Source organism: Mustela erminea, chromosome 16, assembly GCF_009829155.1.
Source record: "Mustela erminea isolate mMusErm1 chromosome 16, mMusErm1.Pri, whole genome shotgun sequence".
In the NCBI taxonomy this organism is placed as follows: domain Eukaryota; kingdom Metazoa; phylum Chordata; class Mammalia; order Carnivora; family Mustelidae; genus Mustela; species Mustela erminea.
Window position 1 is genome coordinate 27397602 of NC_045629.1, and position 22620 is coordinate 27420221.

A 22620-nucleotide genomic window follows, 5' to 3' on the forward strand; every position below is an offset into this window, starting at 1 on the left:
CCTGCCAAAGCTTCAACCCTTTCTAAGAGAGACATGGGCCTCTTAGATTATCTTCCTAGTTTTGCTCATGAATGAAGGCAAATGATTGTTTTACCTAAAAAAATAGAAATGATTACCTTTAACAGTCAGCAGTTACATACACCAAAAAGGACAGGAGAAGGGCTATATTTCCTGCAAGTTAATTAAAGCTTTTGTTTCTTGCATAGCTTAAAAATTCTAAAAGTCTACACCTTTTTTTTTTTTTTTTTAGTCTCATAATCCATATGGAATATCTGGATTTTCTTCTGCCTTCTTTGAAAAAAACAAGTGTGTGACTCCTTCATTTGTTTATAGTTCCAGACAAATAATAACTCACACTGAGAATTTTATGATGTCAGTTACAATCCTAAATGATTCACATGTATTAACATACTTACTTCTCAGTTATATGTGAGATATTATTTCATTTTTACACATAGAAATTGAGACAAAAAGAATTCAGGTACATTTCCCTGAGGTCACGTAACTAATAAGTGGTAGAGCCAGGATTTAAACTTTCGGAGACTGTCTTTAGAGCGCTACGCTTATTCACAGCACAGTAAAAAATCAGAGATAAAGTCAGTCTGGAAAATAATACCAGGCTCTGTCATTTATGAGGTCCTGTCTCTTGTTTTTAATAGTTTGTGTGTGTGTGTGTGTGTGTATGTGTATGTGTGTGTTTTGTATAAAGAAATTGCTATGCTGTGTGAGTACTTAGTGGTTAAATAAACATTTTGTTTATTAGAAACTAGGTAACAAGAGGGAATATAACAAGTGTCCTATATTTGTTTAACTACCATGAGGTATGAACATGAAGGAGCACTTTACCATAAACTGAAAAAAATGGAAACATACACTTTTTCAATTCTGAGTAAAGTTTAGATATTTTTTGGTGTTTAGGTAATAATTTTGTTTTTGAAAAAAAATCCTCTGCTATTTAAGAACAGTATAATTATTACTGAATGGATGCTTAATTGCCTAATAGGTAATATTTGGCTTGTTTATGTTATATGTAAGGTAATTATGTTATTAATCAAAATAGTTTTAAAAGTTTATCCAGAACTAGTAACACACACTGGAAAATACCTACCATGTGCAGTGCATTAAATCTGAACCTGGGAAAAATAGCCTTCCCTTTTTTGAAAGGGACACATACTGATGGTCCATGTGTGCCGCGATGATGGAACCCAGGCTGGAAGTGCCAAAGAGAGCGAAGCAGGCAGCTCTGGCAAAATTCTCCATGACTGCACTTGAATATGCAAATACAGGTCTTTGATATGATTTTCAGTTTTACATGAAAACAGGGAAATTAAGTGTGAATAATAAAGTTAGCATTTAAAATAAAAACTCAGGGAGCACCTGGGTGGCTCAGTGGGTTACACCGCTGCCTTCGGCTCAGGTCATGATCTCAGGGTCCTGGGAATCGAGTCCCACATCGGGCTCTCTGCTCAGCAGGGAGCCTGCTTCCCTTCCTCTCTCTCTGCCTGCCTCTCTGCCTACTTGTGATCTCTGTCTGTCAAATAAATAAATAAAATCTTAAAAAAAAAAAAAACTCAGCTGGAGAGCGAGAAACTGTTCACGACTGTTTGTTTCCTCGTATCTAGGTGTGATACCAGAATAATATTTTACTTTATTTCTTGAACCTTACCCTAAAATAGCTGAGGTAATACATAGTGTTATACATACTTCCGCAGAGTAAGTAGAGGATGCCTGGTCTCCAATCCCAAAACCGATCTTGAGTGAGTAACATCCTTTCTCTGGATCTCATTCTCTCATCAAAGGTTGCAATTAGGTTGTTGGCTTTCAAACAGTGCTCTGCCAAGTCCAGCAGATCTGGAGTACTTTAGTTTCCCACATAATTGACTTTGTATTTTACCTCTTGGTTGCATGCTTGATATTTATTTAAAAGATGCTCCCATAAAATAAAGATTTGAAAAGCTCCTGGACTAGATTACATCTGGAAATCCCTCCATCTTTAATATTTTCTGATCCATTTCTTCTGTTCTAATTCCTGGGCTAAAATTAGACACACAAATTACCAGTGCTTTATATTCTAGACTTTTCGGGGGATACTCACCTACCCATTTGTACCAGTGGCAGTTCAGTTGTTTTTCAAGATCCAACTCTGTGGCCATCTCTGTGATGAACAGACTTCATACACCAGGGAAAAACTCTCCTTCCTTGGAATTTTAGTAACAGTATGTTAGCATATTTCTTTATGAGGCACTTACCTGTTCCGCATTCTATCATGGTTTTTATGTCTTTGAAAAGCTTCGTCTCTAATTCCTGTAGGGATAGCAAGAGTATAGGGATGAATAAAAGATAATGATGCAATGATAGGGCACCCCCTGGAGAGCATGTGTGTCATCAGGAGGGGTCAGAGCCTTAATGGGCTTCCTGGAGACTGTCCACAGGGAAATTTAAGATCAATAGTACCAAATTGCATTTCAGTAAAACAGAATATACACCTAAAGGTCTTACGAAAGTTTTAGCTTTTGGAAATTTACATTAAAAAATAGAAACCAAATAATGCCAGAATAACAATAACAAAAAATGTACGATGGCCCATTATGTACACCTCTGAACCGCACATGCATGTACGTCTTCATTCCTTAACATGAGCATGCTCTATGTGTTTATACCTTTGTTCAACAACAAAATTTAGTGTGTATTATTGGAACAGCCTTTTTATATAGGCCTGAGTAAAATTATGATATTATTGAAAACCAGGTCAAGCTTCACTGTCAAGAACAATATGACAATATCCTCAGAATGATAAAATTGTAAGTGGGGTTCATGTTTAAAGGTAAAATCTTTGCTCTTCACCTCAGTGTTTCCTACTCGATGCTCTGCAGTATAATGTAAATACCTTCCAGAACAAGAAAAGGGACGTTTCACAGAATGACTATAGTCAAGAAAGAGGCAGATGGCTTGGTCAGTTGCCTAGAAGAATAGTCTCATCTGAAAATTGAGGAGGGGTGGGGCGCCTGGGTGGCTCAGTGGGTTAAGCCTCTGCCTTGGGCTCAGGTCATGATCTCAGGGTCCTGGGATGGAGCCCCGCATTGGGCTCTCTGCTCCGCAGGGAGCCTGTTTCCTCCTCTCTCTCTGCCTGCCTCTCTGCCTACTTGTGATCTCTCTATGTCAAATAAATAAATAAAATCTTTAAAAAAAAAAATTGAGGAGGGTTTTAGTGCCAGCTTCTTCTGTTAATCTCAAAGGAGATAGTTTTCTTTCTTATCGCTTTTCCTGAGCAACTTTAGTACTTACTAAATAAAGTAGAATATGCCAGAATACTGACAAGTTTATATTCTTTTAAATCTTGATCTGCCAGTGATCACACTTTACTTATTCTCATCAAAATAGTTTTGATTTTAAACTATCTAAACAAAATTTCAAGCACTCATATTTTAATCCTCATATAACAGTGATAGTGTTTGTATTAGATTTATACTAGTGTTTTATGATTGTTTCCTATTTGAAATAATTCCCAATTAGCTTTCATATTCTAGTTAAAAGAATAATCTAATCTTATTCTGTTTATGACTAAATAACAGAGTATTCAGTAGTGACTGGGCATTTTGGAGGGATGCTTGAGCACTTCTGAACTCAATGACCTATGAACTTAACATGCACAAACAAAAAAAAGTTTGGAATGATGCGTTTATGATAAGATGACAGCTTTTCAATTACGAGGAAATCACCAGTTGTTTATCATCTTGCACTCTACGAAACTAAGTATAAGATTGATTATTCCTAAAAAAAAGTGATGATTTATTAAATTATATATTCATTTATTTCAAATAATTTGAATAAAATTTCTCTTGATTTTATTTTAATAAATCAGCCAAGAGAAGTTCACATTTTCTTTCCAGCACAAATGTAATTCTTTAAGTAGTTTTGGTAGTTCAGAGTTCTCTGCACTACTCAGTACCTTTTCTTTCTAATAGTCCTGTTAACAAAGTAGACAGAGATGATCATTTATTATAGAAAGGGTAATCCACCTATTTTCCCCACGGAAATTCCCGCTGGTGCAGGGCCCCGCCCTGCACAGACTCTTACAGTTCTGCCATTTCTTTCCTCAGCCTTTGTTACACTGCCCCCTGCATCTCACCAAGCGGCCTCACACTGTAAATTGTTCAGCTTACTCCTCTCTCTTTTCTCCCTAAGAAAGTATAGTCTGCAATTTTTCATTGAAGTTCAGTATCCTTGATCTAAAGCTGAGCTTGTTCAGTGATAAGTCTATTCTCTTTAAACTCAAGGAGGCAGCTAGTATTTAAAAAGAAAGTATAGATAATATTTTTAAACTAAGTGTATACCAGATATTTTCCTTTAAGATTTATCATAAAGATCGATTGCAGGACTAAATAGGCTAAGTTTTTAGTAAGTATTAAGTTATATTTGCTTAGAACTATTTACGTTTGTTAATATACTTGGTCAATAATAACTAACAACAATGATGAGAAGAAAAACGAACTTAACACAATTTTCTATGCAGAAGACATTTTCATATGAAATACTTCATTGAATTATAACTACCCTAGTCTTAGTAGTAGTATTGTATTAGTAGTGTTATTACAGATACTAGTAAAGATTCAAAAGTTAGGTTAAGAAAGACTAAAGTTAAGGAAGCCAGTGGATGACAGCTTTCAGAATGTAAATCTTTTATTCTTGTAATGAAATAAAATTTTAGCAAAACTGACAATATTTTTCTTTTTGACCCAATATATCACTGTGGGACAATAATCTCAAGTAAATTTGAATTTTTAATCTCAGCATTTCTTAAAGTAGAAATTATTAGAAACAAATCAAATTATTAAATAAGAGAATGGTTAATTATATATCTTCATGATAAGCATTAAACTTGCGTGACAAGGTGTGTTTTTTAGTAACATGGGAAAATCTCACAGATTTTTTTTTTACATTATTTTTTTAAGTTTTTTTCCTTAAATACCAGTTCATTAGTATACAGCGTATTATTAGTTTTAGTACAATGTAGTGATTCATTATCTTCTGTTAATGTCTTTCTCTGGCTTATTTCACTTAGCATAATACTCTCTAGCTTCATCCATGTCATCGCAAATGGCAAAATTTCTTCCTTCTTATGGCTAAATAATACCCCATTGTATGGATGTATATGTATTTGTGTGTATATGCATATATAAATATATAGATATATGCCTCACATCTTCTTTATCCACTCATCAATCGATGGACACTTGGGCTGTTTCTGTAATGTGGTTATTATAAATAATGCTGCTATAAACATTGGAGTGCATGTATCCCTTTAAATTAGTGTTTTTATATTTTTGTGGTAAATATCTAGTAGTGTGGTTGCTGGATCGTAGGGTAGTTCTATTCTTTTTTTTTTTTTTTTTTTTTTTTTTTTTTTAAATTATTTTATTATTATTTTTTTATTTCCAGCATAACAGTATTCATTATTTTTGCACCACACCCCGTGCTCCATGCAATCCGTGCCCTCTATAATACCCACCACCTGGTACCCCAGGGTAGTTCTATTCTTAACTTCTCGAAAAGCCTCCACACTGTTTTCTACAGTGGCTATACCAATTTGCATTTCCATCGAAAGTGTAAGACAGTTCGTTTTTCCTCCATATCCTTGCCAACATCTGTTGTTTCTTCTGTTGACTTTAGCCATTCTGACAGGTGTGAGGTGATACTCTATTGTAGTTTTGATTTGCATTTCCCTGATGGTGAGTGATGTCGATCATCTTTTCATGTGTCTGCAAGCCACCTATATTTTTTCTTTGGAAAAATGTCTGCTCATGTCTTCTGCCCATTTTTAAATTGGATTATTCGTTTTTTGCATGTTGAGTTGTTCAGATTCTTTATATATTTTGGATACTAACTCCTTTTCAGATATGCTATTTGCAGATATTTCCTTCCATTGCACAGGTTGCCTTTTAGTTTTGTTGATTGTTTCCTTCTCTGTGCAGAGCTTTTCACTTTGATGTAGTTCCAATAGTTTATTTTTGCTTTTGTTTCCCTTGTTTCAGGAGACATATCTGGTTACTATGGCTGATGTCAGAGAAATTACTGCCTGTGTTCTCTTCTAGAATTTTGATGGTTTCAGGTATCACATTTAGGTCTTCAGTCCATTTTGGATTATTTTTGTGCATAGTATAAGAAAGTGGTCCAGTTTCTTTCTTTTTACGCTGCTATCTAGTTTTCCCAGCACCATTTATTGAAGAGTGTCTTTTTCCCATTGGATATTCTTTCGTGCTTTGTTGAAGATTACTTGACCATATAAGTTTGAGTCTACTTGTGGGTTTTCTGTTCTGTTCTACTGACTTAAGTGTCTGTTTTTGTGCCACTACCATACTATTTTGATCACTATATAAATTGAAGTCGAGAATTGTGATGCCTCCAGCTTTGATTTTCTTTCCAAAATTGCTTTGACTCTTCAGAGTCTTTTTTGGTTCCATATAAATTTTAGTGTTGTTCTAGATCTGTGAAAAAATGCTGTTAATATTTTGATAGGGATTACATTAAACGTGTAGATTGCTTTGCATATTTTAAACGTTTTAACAGTATTTGTTCTTCCAATCCCTGAGCATAGGATGTTTTTCCATTTCTTTATTTTAGCATCAGTTTCTTTCATCAGTGTTCTATACTGTTTAGAGTACAGTCTTTCACCTCTTTGGTTAGGTTTGTTCCAAGGTAACTTACTGTTTTTGGTGCAAATGTAAGTTGGGTTGTATTTTTAATTTCTCTTTCTGCTGCTTCATTACTGGTGTGCAGAAATGCAACAGATTTCTGTACATTGATTTTGTTTCCTGAGACTGTTCCTGAATTCATTTATTTGTTCTAGCATTTTTTTGGTTCCGTCTTTGGAGTTTTCTGTATATAGTATGTCATCTGCAAATAGTGAAAGTTTTACTTCTTTCTTACCAGTTTGGATGTCTTTTCTTTTTGTTGTCTGATTGCTGAGGCTAGGCCTTCCAGTAGTATGTTGAATAAAAGTGGTCAGCATGGGCATCTTTATCTTGTTCCTGACCTTAGGGGTAAATCTCTCAGTTTTTCCCCATTAAGGATGATGTTAGCTGTGGGTTTTTCATGGATGGCCTTTATTATGTTGTGATATGTTTTTTCTCAACCTGCTTTGTTGAGGGTCTTTATCATGAATGGAGTTGTACTTTGTCAATTGCTTTTTCTGCTTCTACCGAAATGATCATATGGCTCTTTATCCTTTCTGTTATTGTGATATATCATGTTGATTGATTTGCAAATATTAAGCCACCCTTGTAACCTAGGAATAAATCCCACTTGATCGTGGTGAATGATTTTTTTTAATGTATTATTGGAATCTTTTTTGCTAGTATTTTGTTGAGGATTTTTGCATCGGTGTTCATCTGGATATTGGCCTGTAGTTCTCTTTTTTAGTGGTATGTTTATCTCTTTATGGTGTCAGGGAAATTCTGACCTCATTGAATGAACTTGGAAGTTTTTTCTTTCTTTTTCTATATTTTGGAATAGTTAGAGAAGCATAAGTATTAACTCTTCTTTAAAATGTTTGGTAGAATTCACCTGTGAAGGCATCTGGTCCTGGACTTTTGTTTTTTGGGAGTTTTTTGATGACTGAATCCATTTCTTTGCTGGTTATCAGTCTGTTCAAACTTTCTGTTTCTTCCTGTTGCCGTTTTGGTTATTTATATGTTTCTCGAAAGTTATCCATTTTGGCCAGGCTGTAGAATTCATTGGCATATAGTTTTTCATAACATTCTCTTATAATTAATTGTATTTTTATGGTATTGGTATTTCTCCTCTCTCATTTGTGATTTTATTTATTTGGTCCTTTCTCTTTTTCTTGGTAAGTCTGGCTAGAGTTTTATCAATTTTACTGATTTTTTTCAACGAACCAGCTCCTGGTTTCACTGATCTGTTCTACTGGTCTGTTTTTGTTTGTTTGTTTGTTTTGTTTTGTTTTGTTTCAATATCATTTATTTCTACTCTTTATTATTTCCCTCCTTCTTCTGGTTTTAGGTTTTGTTTGTTGTTGTTTTTCTGGCTCTTTTAGGTATAAGGTTAGGTCATTTATTTGAAATTATTCTTGCTTCTTGAGGTAGGCCTGCATTGATATAAATTCCCTCTTCCAACCTCTTTTGCTGCATTCCAGAGGTTTTGGACCATTGTGTTTTCATTTTCATATTTTTTGTGTACTTTTTAATTTCTTCTTCAATTTCTTGGTTGACCCATTCATCGTTTAGTAGCATGTTAATTAACCTCCATATATTTGTGGGTTTTCCACATTTTTTCTTGTGGTTCACTTTTAGTTTCATAGCATTGTGGTCAGAAGAGATGCATGTTAGACTTCAGTCTTTTTGAATTTTTCAAGCCTTGTTTTCTGGACTAATAATATGTGATCTGTTCTGGAGAAGGTTCCATGTGCACTTGAAAAGAATGTGTATTCTGCTGTTTAAGATGAAATGTTCTGAATATATCTGTTAAATCCATCAGTGTGTCATTCAAAGCCATTGTTTCCTTGTTGATTTTCTGTTTAAATGATCTGTTTGCTGATGTAAGTGAGGCGTTAACATCCCCTACTATTATTGCATTATTATCAATGAGTTCCTTTATGTTTGTTGTTTTATGTATTTGGGCGCTTCTGTGTTGGGTGCATAAATATTTACAGTTGTTATATCAGAAAATGTTCACAAGTAATGGTCAGTGAAAAGAGCAGGATATACAATATACAATGCACATTATCACAGTTATGGAAACATACCTCTTGAGTCCTGAGCCTAACTGCTCCAATGTGCTAGGCTTCTACCCATCTCAGGATCTCAGGGTCTTCTCTGGAATTCTCTTGGTCCACTTCTTTGCCTGGTTACTCCTCCTTCAGGTCCCTGATTAAATGTTACTTTCCCAGGAAAGCATTTGCTGACTTTCAGAGTCACTTTAGACTAGGTATGCTCCTCCAGTTATGTAATTCTTGTAACACTTAAATTTTACTTCATAATACTTTATGATAATAGTTAATCACCTTATAGTATCTTTTGAATATCTCTCTCTCTCAGTAGACTCTAAGCTTAATTGAGCAGTAACTGTGTCAGACTTGTTTGCTCAAATACCTGGCACAGAGACTGGGACATAAAATGAATTCAGTAAATACCTGAATAAATGAGTGAATGAATGAATGAATACAAGGCACTATGCTGAGAACTTTTCATGTAACCTTATTGAGACCCCACAAAAATGGTGTGGAGTAAGGAACATTTTGGTCACATTTTATGGATAAAGAAACTAAATCTAAGAGAAAAGTGTCCAAAGTTATATAGCAAGTAAATAGGACAGCTTAAATTTAAACTCTGGTATCTTTAATTATAGTGCCCAAGCTTTTAGCCTCTGATTGCGTGTTTTCATAATTAATACAACTAATAAGAAAACTATATCTTACTGAACTATATTAAATGTTTAAATTTGTAGGTCAAATATGGTAATATATCACCAATTTCCTATTTATTAATAATGATACATGAAAATAGTGGTAGAATTGCTGTGTGTTTTTTTGCATACTCTTCTATATTCTTCAAATTTTCTATACCACGTATTTATCATTTTCTATAAAAATAAAGACAGTCATGGGGCACTTGGGTGACTTAGTCAAAGAAGATCTGCCTTTGGCTCAAATAATGATCACGGGGTCCTGGGATCGAGCCCAGATTGGACTCCCTGTTCAGTAGGGTGCCTGCTTCTCCCTCTCCCTCTATGTATACTTCCTCTATCTCTCTCTCAAATAAATAAATAAAATCTTAAAAAAAAAGACAATTATTAAAATCTGTTCACCCTGAACTGGTGAGTCTAGATCTCAAGTCCATTTCTTTGGCACCAAATCCCGAAGAATTACCACTGAGTAAATAGACTTTGTGAAAGAGAACATCAGAGTTCTGTGTATTGCAGAGTTGATAACTCTCTTGTGATTTGGTGTTAAAACTAACAGCTGATCAACTTTTCTGGTTAATGTAACCTAAAGTCAATCTTTAAAATACATTTTTAAAATTTCGATTTGAAATTCTGTGTAAAATCTAAGGCTGCAGAACAGGAAACCACATTAAGTCTGTATCATTGAAATAATTCATGTATTGAGCTGGTTAAACATATTTCTTTATAATATGCCTTTCACCTCTTCTGATATTTTCTCTTATACTGCTAGCAATCAAATTTATAACATCAAGTTTTAAAGACACACATATTATTTATTATAAACATTAGTATTCAATGTAAACTTAGCTTTCAGAAGTTCTTTTTGATCCTGGAACCCACCAAGGTAACATAATTTAAAATTTATTTCTGTAATTTTCACCATACTTTTGACTTCCCTCCCCATGATTATTATCTTGATTGTTCCTGCTCTTGAAATAGATATGAATGAGCAAGGACTATGAATAACAACAGGTTCCTACCACTCTAGTTTGTTAAATACTTTTAACAGGGAAGGATAAAGTATCTTGGAATATACCATTTGATAGGCATGAAGTTAGGTCATGCTGCCTACACCTGGATCCTGATGATTGTGATAGCTGATGGCTCCATATAAGTCTACTTCAGCTGCGCATTCATTATATTCTGGGTCCAAAGAATCAGGTATGAATCCTATGTGATTATACAGGGCCTATTCTTACAAATGATTTACCTGCCTTGAATAAATGAATGAATGAATGATGAATGAACGGACTGTACCCTAGCTGGGTTCTTAATTTCTAGCTGTTGTTTCTTGGTGATTACATTGGACTTTTTGACCTTGACCTTACAGGTGATTCTGATTGTTCTTCCTTTGCACATTGTCCTTAAAGACCAACTTTGCCAAATTATTTCCCCTTTAGCTCTCTTAAAGTAAAGCTCTAATTGTCCCTCTTGAAGGGACCCCAGCATAATTTCTTTCTGGACATTGACAGTAATTTTAATATATTTTAACAACTAGATTTAAATAACTTGGCTTGGCTTTCCATTCTTCCTTCACTGATCATATGCATGTTGAGTTTGTGTTATCTACAGAGGAGTGAGCTAAGCTTTGAGAGGGAAGACAATTGCACTTAAACAATAGTCCTTGCCTAATGGTATTGTGTACTTTAGTTAAATTAGTAATAATTTGCTATGGTTCATTTGCAGAAATCAGTGTGTTTCCTTATAGATGGAACCTGGCCAAATTCAAGCAAATGACAAACAAAAATTTAAAAACCTTTTCTAGGCTTAAAATTTTAAATTTGATTTTGAAAATTCCCTCTCCAAAAGTGAATTCAAAAACTGAGAACTTTAAAAATCTTATTTAACATCCCAACAATTTAAAATACGACAAAACTTAGTAACCCACTTGTTTCTTCCCTCACTCTTTTCTGAATGATATCAGTGCTTTAAAACTCAGTTTGAAAATCTTTAATTTCCTTCATGATTATGTTTACCTTGGGACAGGCTTCCTTTGCCAACTCACAAACAGGCTGTTCTTTTGCACATAATTGCATGTGTGGATCAACTGTTCTTTTTATTTATTTTATTTATAACGTGTTCTTAGCTCCAGGACCTGCCACATTGAAGACTTCCAAGATAGATATGTATTGATCATTTTTTGATCTTTTTATTTGTAAACTGCTTTCTGAACATTTAATGGCTTCCAATCATTCATGGAAACAAATCTGAAAATTTCTGCCTAGCTCCCTTTAAACCTCCATAATATGATCCCACTTTAAAGATCCAATGACATTTCTCACACATTCTTTCAAACATCTATTACTCGATTTCCTTTGACCCCCAAATCTTTTCTTTTGTTCACCAGTCAAAATTTACACCTTCTGTAAAGTCTAGCTTAGAGCTAATATCCTTGATCATTCCAATCTTCAATTATGACTTGTCCTCTGAATTTCAGAAGTAACTAGAGTCAGAATAATGTAATTGCAGTTATTCATGCTAATTATTCTTAGCAGTTTTTCTCTCCACAAATAGTTAAGACTCCTTAAGTCTAGAAAGCGTGTTTTCTCTCTTTATGTCCTCAGACCCTAGCACAATGGTATTCCTCACTAAGGACCACTTAACAGGGAGTTTAGAAATTGCTTCTGTTATATATAATTTGACAAAACTGACCATTTGGACATTTGGAACAATAAGCTTAGAATCATGCAACTTTAGAAGTCTTAAGCATTAGGAATCTTAAGGATTAATATACTGAATTCTTCATGGTACAGATAGGACTGAAATTTAAATGGAGACAGTATGGATCATCCATTCCTGGTGGACTTTATCTCAGTGTCTTGATATCCTTTCTTGTTCTTGTTCTGTTTCCTCTGACTTTAAGTGGTATATATGTGTTGTGATGGTTCTCATCTATTAAAAGATATTAAAATACTGTGCCTTATTTATGCTTTGGTCAAAAAGGCAGAAACCACTTTAGGAATTTGAAGAAGGAAGGAATTAAATTCAAGAAACACAGGGCTCACAACACCATTGGAAAACCTACAGAAACAAAATTCAGGAAAGAAGGCTATTAGCTTTCATGTTCACTGCTAACTTTGGAGCGAGGGGGCTGCCATCACTGATGAAACTATCTCCAACACCGAGGTGGCTGGGTTCCAGGAAAACAGCAGAGGGCTTTATAGAAACTTCCGTATGGTAAAACTCAGGCATATATTTGCTTCCCGTTGCTGCATGAGCAATAGCTTCTACATCTCTTCCACCTTGTAAATGTTATGCAAATGTTTCTGAATGGCAGAAAAAGAAATTTATTCTTATATTTACATTTTACTACTTCTCTATTCCAATGGTTTGGTGCCTTTCCGCACACCTCAGTAGTTCACAAATGAGGAATCTGCTATACCACTGAACAGTAATAGTGTTTATAATAATAGAATTGTTAGTACTGGAAGGAACTAGAACTAAATTGAACCCATCTTCTCTTAATTTAAAAGGTCAAAATCGCATAGTAATGGGGTTGGACAGCCACCTTTTAAAAACCTACCTCCTTGGCTAGAGATGGAGGGTTTTCCACTACCTGAGCTCTGAACCTGCCCATTGCTCTATACTTAACAGTCAATTTAATTTTATGACCTTCTGATTTAATGAGATAAGTACTTCTTATGCCTAATTACTTAGTGCTAAAACCATGTTTTAGTTTTATAAGACACACTTCAAAAATTGTTATTCAATCTTATCACATACATACTGACTAAAAAGGAGTTTAGACTGCTCATTGCTGTTTCAAGATGAAATCACCATTTTATCTGATGACTTACAAAAGGGAAAGATGACCAATAAATCTGTTTAATCAGATCTCTCAATATTGTGAATGATCCTCCTGGTAGCCAGATATTATAAGTCTTTTGTGGCCACTTCTCATTTTTACTTGTTGTTCTGCATGAAACTTGCTGTGGCACTAGGGCTTTCTTAAGAATAAACCATTCCAAAATCACACTGTTATTATAGGTTGCTTTGTCCTCAGGCTTTCTAGTATTCCTTTTGGGCTATTGGTCTTTCAACATGCAGTTAGGGGATTAAAGTAAATCATTTAATCCATGCAGCATGTCACTCAATAGTATACTTTTGGAAATTGTTTCCACAGGAGCACCAGTGAAAGCAGCCAGTCTGAGATATTGACACTATAGAAAAAACTGACAGCTTACTCCTTGTATTGATTCTACTCTTCTCTACAAATATAGACTCCGTTCCCTACCACAGCCTTGTAAGTGGTGACTGCTGAGGTTTCTAAATTGCTTTGTAAATTATTTATTACTTGACACCTTGTAAAGACCTCTTTTCTTCTTGTCTGACTTGCTTGTGATTTCAAAGGTCTCATTTATATTGAAAGGTCTCAGTGTATACTGACCACACCTTCCTATAAGTTTTTCTTACTACTTTATGTTGGAAATATGACTAGTTCTACCGTATTATGACCATACCTTTGTCATTCTTATGGCTGATAGGTTGTCTACAAATTGTCATAAATGCTTATATGTGTATGTTCCCCACTGAGCCCTGGACAGGCTGGCAATTTGGAACTTTGCATGGGCAATTAAGTAGCACATTTTCAAATTTAAAAAGTTGAAAATATTTGGAGGCCATTTATTTAATGTTGGAGGAAATAGTTTTTATAAGTAAAAATTGTTTATCAGATCAGATACACATTTAATTCACATACACTGATATAGTAGAATCTATGTTCTGAAAAAATTTGCAGATCCTTTTTTAAAAATTACTCTCTTCTTACTTCAGTTTTCTTTTGTGATTCTGTGTACCATAAAATTTTTAATGTTCACAATATGGATAATAAAAAACAGACTGTTATGTCTGTAAACCGGGCAGTTTGAAGACTGTGACTGCCTACCTTGAGCTGACTAAAATCATATACACACATATAAAAATACTCAACATAAAAGCTTTGTGCTTGACAATATGAGTTTCTTCCTTCCTTTCTCCCTGGTTTCCTACACTGTTAGGCTCAAAACCACTATTTACTTTGTGACTCGGGGCTGGAGTTACTGTAGCATCCCTTATAGGTTGGGAATTCAAGAAGCTTCTCATCCCATCCATTCCTTAAAATTCACTTGATTATGTTTGTAAAGTATGGACTTCTCAATGTCATCTCCATCATTTATGAGCTTCTGTGACTTGAGGAAAGTAAATTAGGTTTTGTACGTACTAGTTTCTTCGGTAAAATGAAACAACAATAATAATGATAACAACCCAGAAGGTTATTGGAAGAATAAATGTGGTAATATAGAGTATTAGCACAAGCACATATTAGATATCTATCATGGTTATGACATAAGTGGTACATAATTTTTTCTAAAGAATTTAATTTTAGGATGTTTATATTTTTATGTAATACCAATAGATATTGCTGATAATAAAGAAAATATGTAGCAAATAATGGTACATTGAAACCATAACATCTTTTAGAAAATTTTTTCTAACTATAGAAATTTAAGGAGGATAAAAACATACTTGTAAGATCACTGTAATTCGCAATGAAATCAGGAATACAAATCTGTTGAAAGACACAGGTTTTGATCCATTATGAAGATTTATAAGCAGAGGAAGCCAACTATTTCCAGACAGACTTCTGTGGGAAGAGAGTGCACAGGAAAAGCAAAGCTGGAAACCAGCAAGCTATCTTTAGAGAATGAGACCATTGTAGCCATACATGTCAACTCTTTCCAGGCAAAGTTTGGTCTAGGGCAATGCTGATTTTCTTGTCCACCATTTTATGTCAACATATATTGTTATGACCTTGTTTCATTCTTTCCCAACATACTTTAATGGCAGTTGCTTTTTTTTTTTTTTTTTTGAAGATTTTATTTATTTATTTGACAGAGAGAGAGAGATCCCAAGTAGGCAGAGAGGCAAGCAGAGAGAGAGGAGGAAGCAGGCTCCCCGCTGAGCAGAGAGCCCAATGCAGGGCTTGATCCCAGGACTCTGAGACCATGACCTGAGCTGAAGGCAGAGGCTTAACCCACTGAACCACTCAGGCGCCCCTGGCAGTTGCTTTTAAAACGAGTTGTCTATACCCATTTTCATACTTTACTTCTGGCTTGAAATACTTGTTTCTTAAAACTGTTTCAGTGTTTCAAGGTTCCGCTAAAAATGCCACCTTCCCGTAACCTATCCCTAGAGTTCCCACTCACTTGTTTCTTTTCTTTCCAAAGTCTTTTGACCCTGGTAACTATGAATCACCCTAGCCATTATCTGAGTTAGATACCATCCTATTTGGTTAAGTAGTTATTTATTATAAAACTATTCTAGAGCTAGAAACATGCAAGGCAAGGAAGATTCTTTTACTGTCCCTTCAGTAGCTACATAATGAAAGATTAAAAGGAAAACTGAAAAGCTGGTTAAGTCAGAGTATTTTCAGATAAAATCCACATTCTAGCACTAAACTAGAGCTTTCTAGTAATCCTGTGTTGTGCAACATCTTACATATATATCCTACTGTCGTCTATTATTAACTGACTTTACCACACTACTTCAGAGATTACATAAAGCTCTCACATAATTTATTTCATTTATTTTTCAAAATAATTTTATGAGCTTAATCTTAACCTCATTTTGCAGAGAAGAACCAAAGCCCGTATGGTTATGTGATTGGTTCTGAGTTGTACTGAAGTCCTTTGCTTTTCTCTCAGTCCCAGGTAACCTCACATATTGTGGCTCCTTCATCCTCACGGTAACCACATGAGGAAGGCCAGGAAGAAATTTTCTATCTTTGGTTAGTAAGCGGTGGGGCTGATTTCTCTTGATAAAAAGTGAGAGAATAACTACCCATCCCAAGCAATCTCTGCCTATTTCCTTTTCGAGTCAGGAGAGGTGGGGGCATTTCTCTGAATAAGACTGATTTGACACAAAAAACAGGTGGCAGCCTGCAGACTTACTATCTGCATGCATGACAGAGATGCATGACAGAAAAGAGCTGGGACATGATTTAAAACATTAAAAACATACATACAATATACACATACATATGTACACACACATACATACACATATATATTCAGATATATGTGAATAATAAAATATTAAAATACATGTGAAAACATGTATATCTATTTATATTTCTATTGTTAAAAAATAAACAAGCATATTAAAAATGTTGAGTTGTTTGCGCGAAAATCAATTCTTTGCTACTAATTTCTTTAAGCCTGATTACGTTTTTATTGTGCTTCATTTCCAAAAGAAATTTGAAAATTTGTCCCAGGTAATTAGGAGTATGTATTCTTTTATTGTCTCTGTTACTACATTTCCTACTTCAGGCGGATTTGCGGACATAGACCTCAGTGCCAAATAATAGAATGTCTGTCATCACCATATTAATATTTAACAAAGGTGAGGTTTCCAAACAGCATCCATTGATACATGGTAATATTAGGGTTGATAACTAAATGATTATAAACTTTGAATTCAATCATGAAAATTCATTGAGTACATACTTTTTGAAAAAATTGTGGGAAATCCAAGTCTTATAAAACACTGAACCTTTTTATAAAAACCAGAGTGCAATGAGTCTATGAACATGTAGTCAATAAATTAACAGACAGCATGAAAATAAGTGATATAATAAAGTCAGACAAAGTATTTTTGCAGGAAGTGAGGAAAAAGCATTCCCTGTCTTTCCAGTACACACACACACACACACACACACACACACACAGCTGACAATGTAGAAGGAGACTAAGGAAAAATCATGTGGTAGGTAAGTGAAAATTTAAGTCATCTTTATTGCCTAAAATAATGAGACGAACATTAATAAGGTTTTTATTATAGTTGCATAAATTGGGCTTTAATTTGTGACCATTGAGAATACTGCTACAGATTGAATTTGTTTTTATTGAATGTAATAAATAAAGACTGTACATTCAGATATCATGAATCATGTGTATTTAGAAACAGTTTTATCAAGTGCAGGTACTCTGACTTATTAATCCTTGAAATTATTGCCTAGATTAGTGCCTAGAACATAAAAGTGGCCATTAATTTTTTTTGAATGAACAAATGGTGGTAAAATGTAATATTTGAAAGGGCCAAATTTAAGATAATGTCATTTAACTCAGCATATGTAGAAATAAACATGCATTCAAATACAAAATCATAGAAAAATGTTTTAGGTTAACAATGAACATCTACCTTAGAAAGTGACAATAGCAGTTTTTATTTAATTATAAATTATGGCCTGCCAGTTATGTACAAGGTAATTTTTGGTAGTAAGGAAACAACATAGTTTCATGTAGTTTCATTTCCATCAAAGAATAATTACGATCCAGTAGAAAGCTAGTGTATGTCATCAAATAACAAAAATCAAGGATAGAATGAGATGAGTATCATAGAAGAAGTGGGAAGGGCAGTGATTTTGGAGTGAAATGAATTTATTCTCATTTTATTCATAGTTGTGTGACTGACACAGATTATATTTTTAAGATTGTACCTGTCATTACCATTTAATTTATAAAAAGGGAGAACCTCCCCTGCAAAATTCAAAACTGATCTTGTAACAGTTCATAACTGTCATGAAAGAGTTCTTACAATGTTTGGCTTTTGTTTCACAAAAATTAACAGGACTTAATGTTACTGCAATTAGAAAAGTAGGGAAAAGACACAGAAAACATAGAAACAATGTCATGTGGAAATTATATTAAAAGGGAGCAGTATCAAATAAATCATTACTACATGTGTAAATGACATTAAAATAAGTGTAGAAAAAGTTTTGCTTGTCTCAGATAACCAGCATAATATTTTGTGGTTATGAGAATTGCAGTTTTAGGGAAAATCTAAAATAGTGTCTACTAGATTTTGATATGTTGTCTTATCAACAAGTATGAATTTTGTTGTAGAAAGTACATGTCCTTGGTTCTAGCGACCTATGATCCAGAATAGCCTGGTTAAGTAGAATCCATAGCCCTTTGCTTGCTTGCTACTAGATTTGAATGGGTATGTAAATGCTCTGTAGATGAGAAGGGTTTAATGACTGAGAAGTAAACAGAGCTTTCTTTTTATTTGAATCTATATTAAAGCCATCCAGAGTTCCTTAGGTACATTAAAAAAACTATTGTAAAACAAAATCTGTTCCCTTTATTGGCAGAAAGAAATGCTTTCGTGTTTGTGTGTTGTGTGTTGTTAAAACATATTTAACTTTAGGGGCACCTGGGTGGCTCAGATGACTAGGCATCGCTTCCAGCTCAGGTCATGATCTCTGGATCCTGGGATCCAAGCCCCATGTCAGGTCCTTGGGCTCCCTGCTCAGTGGGGAGTTTGCTTTTCTCCCTCTCCATTTCCCTCCCCCCACCCCCGACTCGTGCTTGCTTTCTCTCTCTCAAATGAATAAATAAAATCTTTTTTAGAAAAACATATTTAACTTTATTCGGCATAGGACATAATATCTGATTTCTTATAGAAAGAAGTCCAAACTGTGGACATAGTAGAGAAATTAAAAGAGGACTAAACCTTAGTAAATAATATACCTAATAAATAACACAGAGTCAAAGATAGCATTGTTTCCTATAGCTATTGAAGAGGAGCACATCATTATAAATTCAGGGCAGAAAATCTTTATTTCGTCTTAATTCCTATTATCAAATCTGTTTTCCTTCTGGTTGCTCCCTGATCTTCCTAGGTGTCTTCGTTTTCACTACAGCATTGACTCTCTCCAGATATTTTTGTGTTTCTAGCTTTTGCTACTCCGTGTTTGAATTTATTCATAGGATTCGTTAGAAATTACTGTTTTATTAAAAGATTATCCTGTGATATGCCAAATCAATTGAGAAACTAAGTTTAATTGCATTTAATATTAGCCTGGTGTCTGTTTTTAGATACAAAATTTTCCAAAAAAGTACATTTTAATTTTTTAAGTATACATATTAAAGGAGGTCTCACTGGAAATTTCAAAAGAAATTTTAATTATTCATACTGCAGGCAAACACTAAGACATTTGGGAACCAATAGGATCCTTAAATTCCATCATACAATTACTTAGAGCATCAATCATCAATATATAGCTCTTAGAAAAATCATGCTTAATGCCACAGATGCATATAGACTCTTATTAAGATGACAATGTCCATAAATTAAATTTTTCTGGGAGAATTATATTTTCCTAATTACGATTATTATTTTTTTTTGGAGTATACTATTCAAAACTTTTTCAACCTTTTAGATCTTCTGTGTCAAGATGACAAATAAGAGAGGAAAACAACAATGAAACCCCACTATGAACAATTATCTGCCAACAAATTTAATAAACTAGATGAAGTAAATAAATACCTAGAAAGATACTAACTATACAAAGTGAGTCAAGATCTGAGAAGACTTAAAATAAATAAAAAATTGAATCAGTAATCAAAAACTTTCCACAAAGAAAGGCCCACAATCAGATGGCTTCAATGATGAATTCTGACAAGCATATGAAGAAGAATTAACACAAATCCTTGGAAAATGCTTCCAAAAACTGAAGAGGAGGGAACCTTTCTGAATTTATTCTATGAGTTCGGAATTTTACCTTTATAACAAAGCTAAACAGGTATCACAAGAAAACTATAGACCAGTAACTCAACGAAGAGATAAAAAAAATCTTCAGCAAACTACTAGCAAACCAAATAGACAACATAAAAAAAGATGATTCATCATAACCCAGTAAGATTTATCTCAGAAATGCAACATTAATCTACTGTACAAAAATCAACTACAGACAATGCATATGAAAGGGTAAAGGATAAAAGCCACATAATTATCCCAGTAGACATAGAAAAAGCCCTTGACAAATCCCAACACCATTTCTTGTTAAAAACATTTAACAATCTAGAAATAGAAGTGAAGTTCCTACACCTTATAAAATGCATCTATGAAAAGCCCACATCTGTCACCACATTTAATGCTTGAAGACTGAAACTTTTCCCTAAATATCAGGAACAAGAGAAGGGTGTATGTGTTTGAGACTTCTACTTAACATTTTATTGGAGCTTCTAGCTAGGACAAATAGGAAGACAAACAAAGGAAAAAAGAAAAAGAAAAGAAGAAAGGGAAAGAAAAATAAATGTATTCAGACTGAAAAAGAAGTAAAATGATCTCAGTTTGCAGATCATGATATTGTATATAGACAATTCCAAGGAATCCCCAAAAAGCTATTAGAGCATTGTGAGTTAAATAGGGCTACAGGACATAGGGCCAATTAAAAAGAAATAAGTTGTGTTTTTATGCACCAGCACTGAACAAACCAAAAATGAAATTAAGAAAACAGTTCTGTTAACTATAGCATTGAAAAGAATAAATATAGAGTAAATTAAACAAAACAGTTAAGACATGTACACTAAAAACTCTAATGCATGATTACAAGAAATTGAAGAAAACTGAATAAGTGGAAAAACATCCCATGTTCATAGTTAAGAAGACTTAATATTATTAAGATGGATCAAATGGGTCTAGTGATTCAACATAATTGTAATACATTCCAGTTTTGTTTTGTTTTGTTTTTTTTTTTGGCAGAACTAGACAAGGTGATTCTAAAATTCATATGAAAATGGAAGGGACCAGGTGCCTGAGTGGCTCAATGGGTTAAGCCTCTGCCTTTGGCTCAGGTCATAATCTCAGGGTCCTGGGATCGAGCCCCACGTCGGGCTTTCTGCTCAGCGGGGAGCCTGCTTCTCCCTCTCTCTCTGCCTGACTCTCTGCCTACTTGTGATCCCTTTCTGTCAAGTAAATAAATAAAATCTTTAAAAAAAAAAAAAAGAAAGAAAGAAAATGAAAGGGACCTAGAATAGATGAAACAATCTTGAAAAAAGGGACATAGGAGGACCCACGCTTTCTGACTTCAAAACTTACTACAAAGCTACAGTAATGGATAAAGAAGATGTGGTATATATATATAGTAGAATATTACTCAGCCATATAAAAGAATGAAATCTTGCAGGTAGACCTAGAGGGGAGGGTATAAAGCTAAGTAAAATAAATCAGAGAAAGGCAAGTACCATATGATTTCATGCAAATGTGGAATTTACACAACAAAACAAACAAAGAAAAAAAGAGACCCAAACAAAACAAAACAAAACAACCAGACTCTTAAATACAGAGAATAAATCAGTGGTCACCAGAGGGGAGGTGGGTGAAATAGAGGGGATTAAGAATATTATCTTGGTGAGGAATGTATAGATTATTGAACATTATATTGTACCCCTGAAATTAATACAACACAATTATACTTGAATTTAAAAAATGTTAAAAGAAAAAAAGAGTAGATACTGGCATAAAAATAGCATATAGATCAGTGAAAAAGAGTGAGAGTCCAGATAAAAACCATACATTTATGGTCAATAGATTTTTTTTTTAAAGATTTTATTTATTTATTTGACAGACAGAGATCACAAGTAGGCAGAGAGGCAGGCAGAGAGAGAGAAGAGAAAGCAGGCCCCCGGCAGTGCAGAGAGCCCAATGTGTGGGCTCGATCCCAGGACCCTGGGATCATGACCTGAGCCGAAGGCAGAGGCTTTAACCCACTGAGCCACCCAGGCGCCCTGGTCAATTGATTTTGACAAGGACACCTAGACAATTTAGTGGGAAAAGAATTGTTGCTTCAACAAATGGCATAGGGACATTTGGAAATTCATATGCAAAAGAACGAAGTTGAAACCCTGCCTAACACTGTATCCAAAATTAACTTAAAATGATCAATGCCCTATATATAAGAGCCAAAACCATAAAACTATCAGAGGAAAACATAGCTTTACCTCTTCATGATCTTGGATTGGTCAGTGACTTCTTAGATAATGATACTAAAAGCACCGACAGAAGAGAAGAAAAAACAAAACAACCACTAACAGTGAAAAATAAATTGGACTTCACCAGAATCAAAAAATTTGTGCTTCAAAGGACCACAAGAAATTGAAGGGGTTAACCCACAGAATGGGAGATAGTATTTGCAAGTCACATATCTGATAAGGATCTCATATTCAGAATAAAGAACTCTTACATTGCAGTATATCATACAAAAGCCAATTACAAATGGGCAAAGGGTTTGAATAGATGTTTCTGCAAAGAACTTATGTAAATAGCCAATAAGAATATGAAAAGTTCATTGTCATTAGTCATAAGGGAAATGCAGTTTAGAACAACAGTGAGATAGAA

The 22620-nt window shown here is 34.3% G+C and overlaps 1 protein-coding gene across 3 annotated transcripts in view; it reads left to right on the plus strand.

The window, feature by feature from the left end:
* Nucleotides 1-22620, plus strand: part of HNF4G (hepatocyte nuclear factor 4 gamma) — a 123642-nt gene that overhangs the window by 50754 nt on the left and 50268 nt on the right. Inside the window, exons 1-2 of one of the 3 annotated variants that reach the window (XM_032316645.1) lie at nucleotides 282-306; nucleotides 13583-13702. The exons of the other annotated variants lie outside the window; for them this stretch is intronic. The gene's annotated coding sequence lies outside the window, so the exon portion shown is untranslated. Of the gene's footprint in view, nucleotides 1-281; nucleotides 307-13582; nucleotides 13703-22620 lie in introns of those variants that run through there. 3 annotated transcript variants of the gene reach the window in all.